The sequence below is a fragment of the Micromys minutus genome (assembly GCF_963924665.1).
Source record: "Micromys minutus genome assembly, chromosome: 1".
Lineage (NCBI taxonomy): Eukaryota > Metazoa > Chordata > Mammalia > Rodentia > Muridae > Micromys > Micromys minutus.
In genome coordinates this window covers 79,242,871-79,252,530 of record NC_137969.1, presented here as the reverse complement: position 1 = coordinate 79,252,530, position 9,660 = coordinate 79,242,871, and positions in this window count along the sequence as shown.

Below are 9,660 nucleotides of genomic sequence, written 5' to 3'. Positions count from 1 at the left end.
GTATTTGTTGTTACTTGGGTTGTCTGGCTAAAGCTACCCAGTAAAATCTGTGCTGACTGTGGTCTGGTGGTATTAACAGCAGCATCTCAGTTTAACTGCAAAATTCTCCCTTCCCTGCAGACTCTGTTATATTTTTACCTCCTGAAAAAAAATCAAAAATTTTTAATACTTTTAAAAATAGGAAAGGTGCAAATTTTGGAAAAAGAAATTGTGTTAGGCAGTATCAAAGCCTTTCTGTCTCCATGTTGCCCAGGCTTCTCCCAATCCCAGGAAAGGAAATCAAAGAATCTCCCCTTCCCTATATAACTGCTACAAAAACACTCCAGTCCTAATCAATCTCAAGCAAAGAAAAGCTTTTGCACCTAGATATTACAAGCCATGCCCACCACAAGATTCCACCAAGCTTAGAAATAACTAGCCCCCAAGACATTTGGATGATTCAGTCCTCCCAAGCATTAATTAACAGTTATGCAAATACTTCTGAGAGACACAAGGACTTTGCCTTTTAAGGAGTTACTAATGACACCAACACTGATGTTGCTGACCACACTCCGCCTTCTTCCTACAGACAACCTTGTTTCCATTTCTCCATCATCCCTGCCCACTCGCCTAATGGAACCTCCAGAGGCTTCCGGAAGGTTTTCAAAGAAAATCGAAGAGTCAAAGAGCACAAGAAGGAACTAGGAATGGCTGCTGGAGTCTTCCCCCTCAACCACTGTCTCCACCCACCAAGACTTGATTTGGACCTGACTCACTGGTATGGCAAGGAAGTAATGGGTTTTCATAGTTCCTAATGAGAACGAGGAGAGCTGAGTGCTGTAACTTCGACTCTGCATCTGACCTTCTGGAAGAGCTGTGGGATATTTGACTTAGCAGTTCCCTAACTGCTAGATAAATTCCTGCAAAGAGCTCTGACTTTTTGGAAATTAAAGCCACACCCACAGTCAACATGAAGCTAAGCTTACAGAAACAAAGGTAGGAGAGTAGGAAAGGCTTTCTGGTGGAGCTGGAGAGATGTTTACTGCTCTTGCAGAGGACACAAATTTCGTTCCCAGCACCCATGAGCACTTACAACTGCCTATATCTCTAGCTCCAGTGAATCCCCCTCTTCTGGCCTCTTTGGGTGTCTGCACTAATATACATGTGCACACACAGAGGGGGACAGGGAGGGACAACAGAAACAGAGGGGGAGAGGGGGAGAGGGAGAGGGATTAAAAAAAAAAAGCTTTATGGAGGCTGGGGACATAGCTCAGTTGATAGTGTTTGCCATGCAAGCACCAGTCTGATTCCCAGAATATACAGGGGAGAGTCAGGTACTTGCACTTGTTATCCAAGTGCTGGAGAGGCAAGGAGAAAGGTCTCTAGGCTCTTTAGACAGCTACCCTAACCTGCTAGGTGAGCTTGTGGCAGCAGGAGATCCCCTCGCTCTAAAAATCTAAGACAGACAGCTCCAGAGGAAGGACACCTGAGGCTATTCTCTGGCCTTCCCACATATGTGCATATACGCAAACATACATGCATGCACACTCAGACACACATGCACACACATGCATATACACTCAAATACACATGTACACACAGACACACATGTACAAGACACACTCAGACACAAATACACATACTCCACAATGCACATACACTCAGACACATATACATATACTCAGACACACATGCACATACACTCAGACACACATGAACATACAGACACACATACACACACTCAGACACACATGCACATACACTCAGACACACATGAACATACAATCACACACACATGCACATACACACTCACACACACACATGCAAACACAGCCAGAAATGCATAGAGACATGCATACTCAAACAGACATATGTTCACATATATGTACACAAACAAAAACATAAAAAGCTTTCTATCTACAAAATAGCAAGAGGATGAGGGGAACAAAGGAGGGAAGGGGAAAAAACAAAACTCAGCAAAAGAAAACGCTTGAGTTTTATCTTAGAGTCATAATTTCTACAAAAGAGAAAAGAAAATTCAAGAGGAAAAATTGGCAGATGCCTCTTAGAAATCATTACAATAAAATCAGGATCATTAGCTCATTCCTCAGAAAGACAGTCAAAACTATGTATCAAACCTCGAAATAGAAACTGAGAGTGTTTTATGACTATATTAAACCTGAACAGGTTTTAGTTGTTTTTAAAATACTGTTAGATACACATCTGCCCTGTAACTTGGAAGTTCCACTTTTAGATACTTGACGAAGACAAATGAATGTCTATGTTTATAGGTACTTATTCACAAGCATTCATAACAACCTTCCCATGAAATAGAAAACCAGGAACAATCCAAGCTTCAAGAACATAGAATTGAAAAGGGACTGTTTTGATGTATTCATATGCTAAAAGGAAAAGGAATGGATTTCAAGTGTGGAGATCAACATGAGGGATGCATAGGCAGAGAGAAGACAAGCCCAGGCCAAAGTGATGTACACTGTCCCAAGTCAGTCAAGGGTGACGTGCTTGAATAACTAGCTGGAGGCCGGGGTGGGGGAATTTGTACTAGTGATGGGAAAACTCACTTCTTGGGATCAAAGGCTTCTAAACATGTAAAAATTTTCTTCTTTATTGTAGTTAAATTACACAGAAGAGACAGACAGATACAAAGAAGAAAAAATACTAGAGATAAGCTTTATTGGCCAACAGAGAAAGACTGGGAATGTATGGACAAATTTATAACAAACATTATTGGTATGTGCATGGTATGAGAGAATAAGAAAGACTCTTTAGTGCACTAGAAGCCCTTTCTTAGAGGATGGGTTGGGAACAAAGGGTGAGAGAAACAAGCACACCATGAGGAGGGGCACCCCAAGAAACAGGAGTAGCATGTGCAGTCATAGGGTGGTTCCCTTGGGGCTGTAAGTGCAGGGGAAGCTGGCATGTGATAAGGTTGGGGGGTAGGCATGATGGGAGGACACAAAGCAAGCTGGCCAATGGGGTCCAGAGGATGTTCTTAGCCTTGGAATAAAGTCGCATAATACATTGGAGTAGTAAGATTTCCTTGATGTCTTAAAGAGATCATCCTGATGCTGGAGTGAAATGGACCATAAGGACCCAGGTATTACGTGGCATGGTTTCTCTCTTAATAGATATTAACCTCTATAAGATTGGATTTAGATTTTCAATGGTGTGTATCAATTTTGCTCTACCACACCAATCTTACTCTACTGTGTCGATCTTACAGTCTTGAGTGGGGAATGGAAAGCAAGGGTAGTTCTCTACTTACTGAAATGGGGGGAGGGGAGGCTTTTACTGGCCATTTAATTTTACTCCTTAACTGGAAGAGAGAGCTACTTAGCAACTTGGAGAGTAATAAAATACAACCTTTACTGTTGAAGTTGGAAGCGCCTCTGGAAGAAGTAGGATGAAAAAGGAAGTGACCTCATGGCATGACCCCTGCACTGATTCACCCAGAATCAGGGGCAGAGGCCAGACAAGAGGACCAGGTTCAGACACACAGAACACCTGTGGAGGCATTTTACAAGCAGCTTAAGCAGAAAGCACTAAGGTAAGCAAAGGAGGAAAAGCCCTTTCTCAACCGCCCTCCCCCATGCCTCATTTGCCTCAAAGGGGAGGCAGCTCAGTCTATAGAGCACACCTGGAAAATACCCATCACTATCTCAGCTGAGGGGCCCAGATACTCCTCTATCCCGTGCACCAGAGACAGCAAACCTTAGGTTGGTCTTATTGTGCACTCATAGGAACAATGGATGAATCCCACCCCCACGGGGTTGCCTGATTAAACAAAAAGTAAAAGTTGACAAATAAGGGGAAATGGTGACGAGGCTCAGAAGTCTTCTATCTGCAGTGGAAATCAGTGCTCAGCAGACCTGAGGTGGGGAAGCACCACACAGGAGAGAGATCAAAAGAAAAGGCTTCAGCTCTTCTGTGTGCTCCAGTCAGTCAGCTGAAGAAGGTCCTCTCACAGAGAAACCATTGCTGAGCAAGGGAATGCCCACCTCCCACTCAGGGGAAGAGTTTGACTTGCTAAGAAACGGAGGATTCCCACCAGCCTTTATAGCACTTGTTTAAGAATAATGATGAAGAAAAGGAAGAAACAACATTGAAGTTGAATGAAGCAGGGAAAGACCAGGTAGAGCGGAGCTTGAATAGAGCCACAGTGGAACCAGAGTTCCCGCTCTGCTGAGACATTGCTGTTCTCCAGATCTGCTAAGCCAGGGCTTTGCTCATTTGAATCAGATGTTCTCAATCCCACTGAATGAAGACCCAATATCAGCCATTGTTCTTACCTCTAAAGTCTTCTTTCTCTCTGTGCCTCCTCTTGTCTCACACATGCATAGATACCTTTTAGTTTAAATATTTCATCGAAGAAACTGAAGCCTTATTATTGATTCCCACAGAATACAGAGAATAGAAAAAGAAAACTTGTCTCTTAAGCCTGATAGAGCATTTAAATTCAGACCTAGAATGGGTTAAGGCAGAAATAAATGGTGGACACTGATTGTACATGGTCAACGTAATCATCACATTGTTTCAAAATGAAATATACAAATTTTATTTCCATTTATTTATTTATTTATTGGCTTTTCTGAGATATAACAGACTGTCCCGCTCCTCACGGTCCAGACTTGTCCTTTTCAGGTTATTTTTCTCAATGGAAGTCACACTGCCTTCTTATTCTAAGACACAAAATACAGACAGATACTTCAGCACAGGGCCTTTCATTGGTCCTAGAGTTCAGCTTTACACAAAAGGGAACAACAGCAACAACACAACAGAAAGTCACACAGATTCTTCACATGTGGATGTAGGTATGTCACTTGGCATGATTAAGTAACATGACTGAGCTGGGCCTGGTGGCACTCTCCAGTAACCCAAATTTTACAAAGGCCGAGGCAGGTAAATCATCAGTTGGAGGCTAGCCTAGGCAGAATAATAATAGGATGCCGCAAAAAAGTAAATAGGCCTGCCATGGACTTCAGCAGTAGAACACTGAACCAGCATGTGGGAGGCCTGGGGTTTGATTCTCAGTACCTTAAATTTAACCAACAAATCAACCAATGACATGTGTCCTCTTAGGGAAAATTATTTTGTTCATATTCTCTATTAAATATATTAAATTCTGAATAGTCACCACATACAGAGCACAAGCCAATGGTCTGGATTATATTCTCCTTGAAAAGTAAAAACAGCCACCAACCATGTGAAAGTATTTCAGAACTCCAGGGAGCGTCCTTTGCCTATGGAACATGGGGTTTGGAATTTAAGGGGATTTTCTACATTGTGGGGACAGAGGCCAGGATTTTGTTTTGTTTTGTAGTCTTTCTCTTTCTGTTCTGGACTGGATAAAGAACACAATATACATACAGGACTGGGTGGAAAAAGAAATCTATCAAAAGAAATAGAACACAAATAAAACATATCCTTTTAAAATGTCTTTTGGACACAGTAGGGCAGCTGCATATATGAACACAAAGTAGTTGTGACAACACAGAGAAGACCTGTGCAAGCCCCAGCTTGACCAAATCACCATAAAGTAGGGAGTTGAACATAAAGCGTCCCACCCTCTACCTATGCAGTTATTGACAATTTTTAGCTGCAGGGAGAAAGAACATTAGCTAGGGTGTAGCATGTGAGAACTTTACCATGCTTCAGGGGAGACTACATATCCAAGAATATTTGGACAGAACAAATTGGCTGTGGTAGGTGTAGAGACACAAAGTTGGGTGAGTATGGAGCAGGCTGTAGACCTGGGAAGAATTGGGGAAGAATTGTTGAATACAATCAAAAACACTGTACAAAATTCTCAAAAGAACTAATAAATATATGCAATTGTTTTTAATTGAAAAAATCCATATTAAGTTACTGCGTAGACTTTGGTATTTTGAATACGTATTCACTACAGAATGACCAAATCAACCATGTTTTCTACCCAATGCCTAATGAGACGGTGATGACTTGTCTATTTGACTTCCCCAATACTCTTTGATGCCTTCCTACTTTTACATGATCTCTCCTAACTACTGTAAAATGACAGCAGGACATGTTGGCATGAATCATCCCTCATCCCATGTATGTTTACCACATTGGTCTAAGCCTTTCCAAATCTTTACCTTCGGTCATTATGAAAAGTCTTTGAACCTCAACCAAAGCCCACTCTTAGACAGGACCTGCCCGGGGGGCATCATATCTCAAGGAGGGCTCACATGAAAGCTGCCACAGACTGCTTTTACTCAGGAAGTGAAGGGGTGTTTATCTTCCAGTATAGGAGAACTCTGAAAGACAGACTGGGATGGAAGTTCAAACCCACAGGATGATTTTGATAAGTGACAGTCCCTCATTTTGGGTAAACAGTGCCTGTTAGCCTGTAGTGACATCTTGGATGGGAACCTACAATATACTTGGAAGGGGGCAGCAAGTAGTCAGGAAGAGAATGCTAAAGAGGCCATGGAGGCTGGGGCAGTGGCTTACCATGATCACATTTCTCTGCTCTGACCACACACACACACACACACACACACACACACCTAACCTATAAAGAGCCTGAATGATTCTGAGGTGGGGAATCCACCAAGTTTCTCTCGTTGCTTCTCCTTATGTAAAGTTTAAAGACTCAGAAGTTGAAAGATGGCACATGCATCTTAATGCGTGGAAGCATTTGACTCACCTACAAAAATATTTCTTTCTTCTGGATTCAGGTTAAACCAGGAAGACAGGGCTAATGTTTGAGAAGCAATCTCTTAAAATTACAGTGCCAACCCTCTGGCCCATATATCTGAACACTGTCGCACTCCATCTCTTTTTTGTGTGTGACAGGCATGCTTTCCTTGTAAGAACAATATAGGATCAAAGGGGTAAGGGTACTCAGTGTTAAGATGATAAACGATTTCGTACTTTTTTTCCCCCTTAGTTTTTATTAAAAGTTTTTTGAGTTGAAAAGTCACATTGTTGACCAAAATGAGTTTTCAAAATGTTTTCTAAGCTTCTCTGTCTAAAAAATACTTGCTCATCCCTGAAGACAGGAGGGTCAGTCAATTGGTTCTTTCACAATCCAAGAGCATTGCAGTTCTTAGGCCTTCATTAAAATATCTCTATCAGAAATGAGATTGTACATATGGATAATCAGGCTGTATTTTGCAAATCTCCCAAACTTTCCTATTATTTTAAAATTCATGGAGTACCTCATTGCTTCCCAAATTTGATCACTTTGTTTCTTGATGCATGGAGGTCGGCAATATAAACAAAGTAGAAATCAAAAAAACAAACAACAACAATAACAACAACAAAAAAACTCTACCAAGTCCATCATTTCCCTCTCCCTTCCTAGAGGGTCTCCATCCGGACCCCCAATCCAGAAAGAGAGTGCCACCTTGTATCACAAGGAATCTCACTCAACAACCCAGCTCAGAGCTGACTGGGAAGACAATGTGGCATTTAGCAAGGCCAGGCCTGCCTTGGTTCTAAACAGGATGTGGTTTTCCCAGTGTTAATCAGAGCTTACCCTTGAATGGTCGGGGTATCAGCACCTACCTTTAAACTGTTTAGTGAATAGATTTACTTCCTGCTATAGTAACTCATTACAAAGAGCAATAATCCAACAGTACAGATACAAAGGAAGCAACTATTCAATCCAATTGGAATCCCGAGTTTATAAAAGACAACAGTAGTAGTTGGCTGTCAATTTTGAATAAATTAGGGGAAGGTTGAGGTTCTAGAAGAATTGAAGGGACTGTATTACATTGTCTCTTAGATATTAGTATTCAAAGTTGGATCCTCAACAAACAGGATCAACTTCTCCTGGGTGATTACTAGAAACAGAGTCTTAGGCTCCATCAATGGTCTTCTGAGTCTGAAGATGCTTTCCAGTGATATCCCCGGGTGAAATGTCTGAGGTTCATTGCCTTGGAACACCCTACTGAGTGAAAGCTCATTGCTATCACACGCATTATGGACAAGGAATATTTGATGATCAAGCAAGCAATAAAAAGCCCTTTAGGCTTCCCTTTTACTAAAGACTCAGGATCTGATATCATGAATGATAATAGGAAATGTGATTTGAAAAATTCTAGGTTAATATTTCAGCTCACTAAAAAATTCAGAAGTACAACTCTGGCCTGAAAGAAATGCATAGTCACTTGCTAAATACCTTATAAAATTAAACACATACAAAGGGCAGCATTTAAAATTAGCTAGATGTGTGTCCTAATTTGGGTTCCTACTGTTGTGATGGAACACCGTAGCCAAAGACAACATGGAGAGGAAGGGGTTTATTTGGCTTCCACTTCCACATTGTAATAGGTACTGGGGGAAGTCAGGACAGGAGCTCAAGCAAGGCAAACCTGGAGGCAGGAACTGACGCAGAGGCCGTGCAGAACTCATGCTTACTGGCTTACTCCGCCTCATGGACTTTTTATAGCACCCAGGTCCACCAACCCAGGGATGGCACCACCCACAATGGGCTGGGCCCTGCCCTGTCAATCAACAATTAAGATAATGCCCTATAGCTGGATATAGGGAGGCATTTTCTCAAATAAGATTCCCTGCTTTAAGATGACTCTAGCTTGTGTCAAGTTGACGTAAAACTAGCATGCACAGTTTTTTAACAGCACAGATTCTAATATCAGACCTTCTGACTTCTAAGCTTGTCATTATGGTGCTAACTGGTCCTGTTTCCTTGGCCTCTCTTGTGTTTCCGTTTCCTGTTCCATGCAACATGAATAATAATGACGGATCTTACATACTAAGCTTTTTATGAAGACCAAATAAGTCAATACTTAAGAAATGAGCATAATGCCAAGCATACGGTAAACACTGAATGCCAACTGAAATAATATTTTAGTAGCAGAATACAAATGTCAGGCAACATTAGCGAAATATGAAAAATCTACCTAGATAGGCTAGCCAACACGGACTACAGAGCAGGAGTCACAGGACAGTTGTAGGGTGAAGGGGATGAAGGGAAACTAAAGTCGAGTGACAAACACCCAAATCTTCATAGTCCTCAAATTGGTGACTATTTCGCACATTCACAACCAAGGGCACTGAATTCTTTTAGACATGGAAGGGGATTGAGCAGAGATATTTGTTGGGGCTCACAGTGGGGTAAAGTCTGAAGAAAGTCCCTGAGATTTGTAAAGATGGATCCACAGTCAAAATTGTCATTTGAACGGTCTGACTTGAGGCGAGGCATGCATTGCTGGAATGGAGCAGTTCTCTGTGTCTCCCACCCTACAGTCTGTGCCTAAGAACCTCCTCACTCTCAGCTCTGCTAGAAGCTGCCTCGCTGGCCAGCTTCCTGCACTGGCTTCTGCGCTCCCACAGCTTGTTTGTCTGGGCTCACAGAACTCCTGCTATCTACCTCAGCTGCAGAGAGCCTCCACCTCACGCAGCCACTACCAGCTGTGTACCTTTCTCCCCCTTCTCCCTTTTTTGAGAATGAATATACCTTTGCCAGCCTGCAGTCTAAGCGCTATCAAAACACCAGCTCGTGGTATGGACTCAGTGCATGTTATCTTGAATGGCAGAACCAATATTAGTTCTTTGTACAAACGGTACATATCTAATTTCATTCCCACACATTAGTGGGTGACCCTGAGGCTTACTGCTGATTTTCCTTCAAGAAACTAGTTCTTTTAGTGACAATCCTCAGAAAAAGAAATG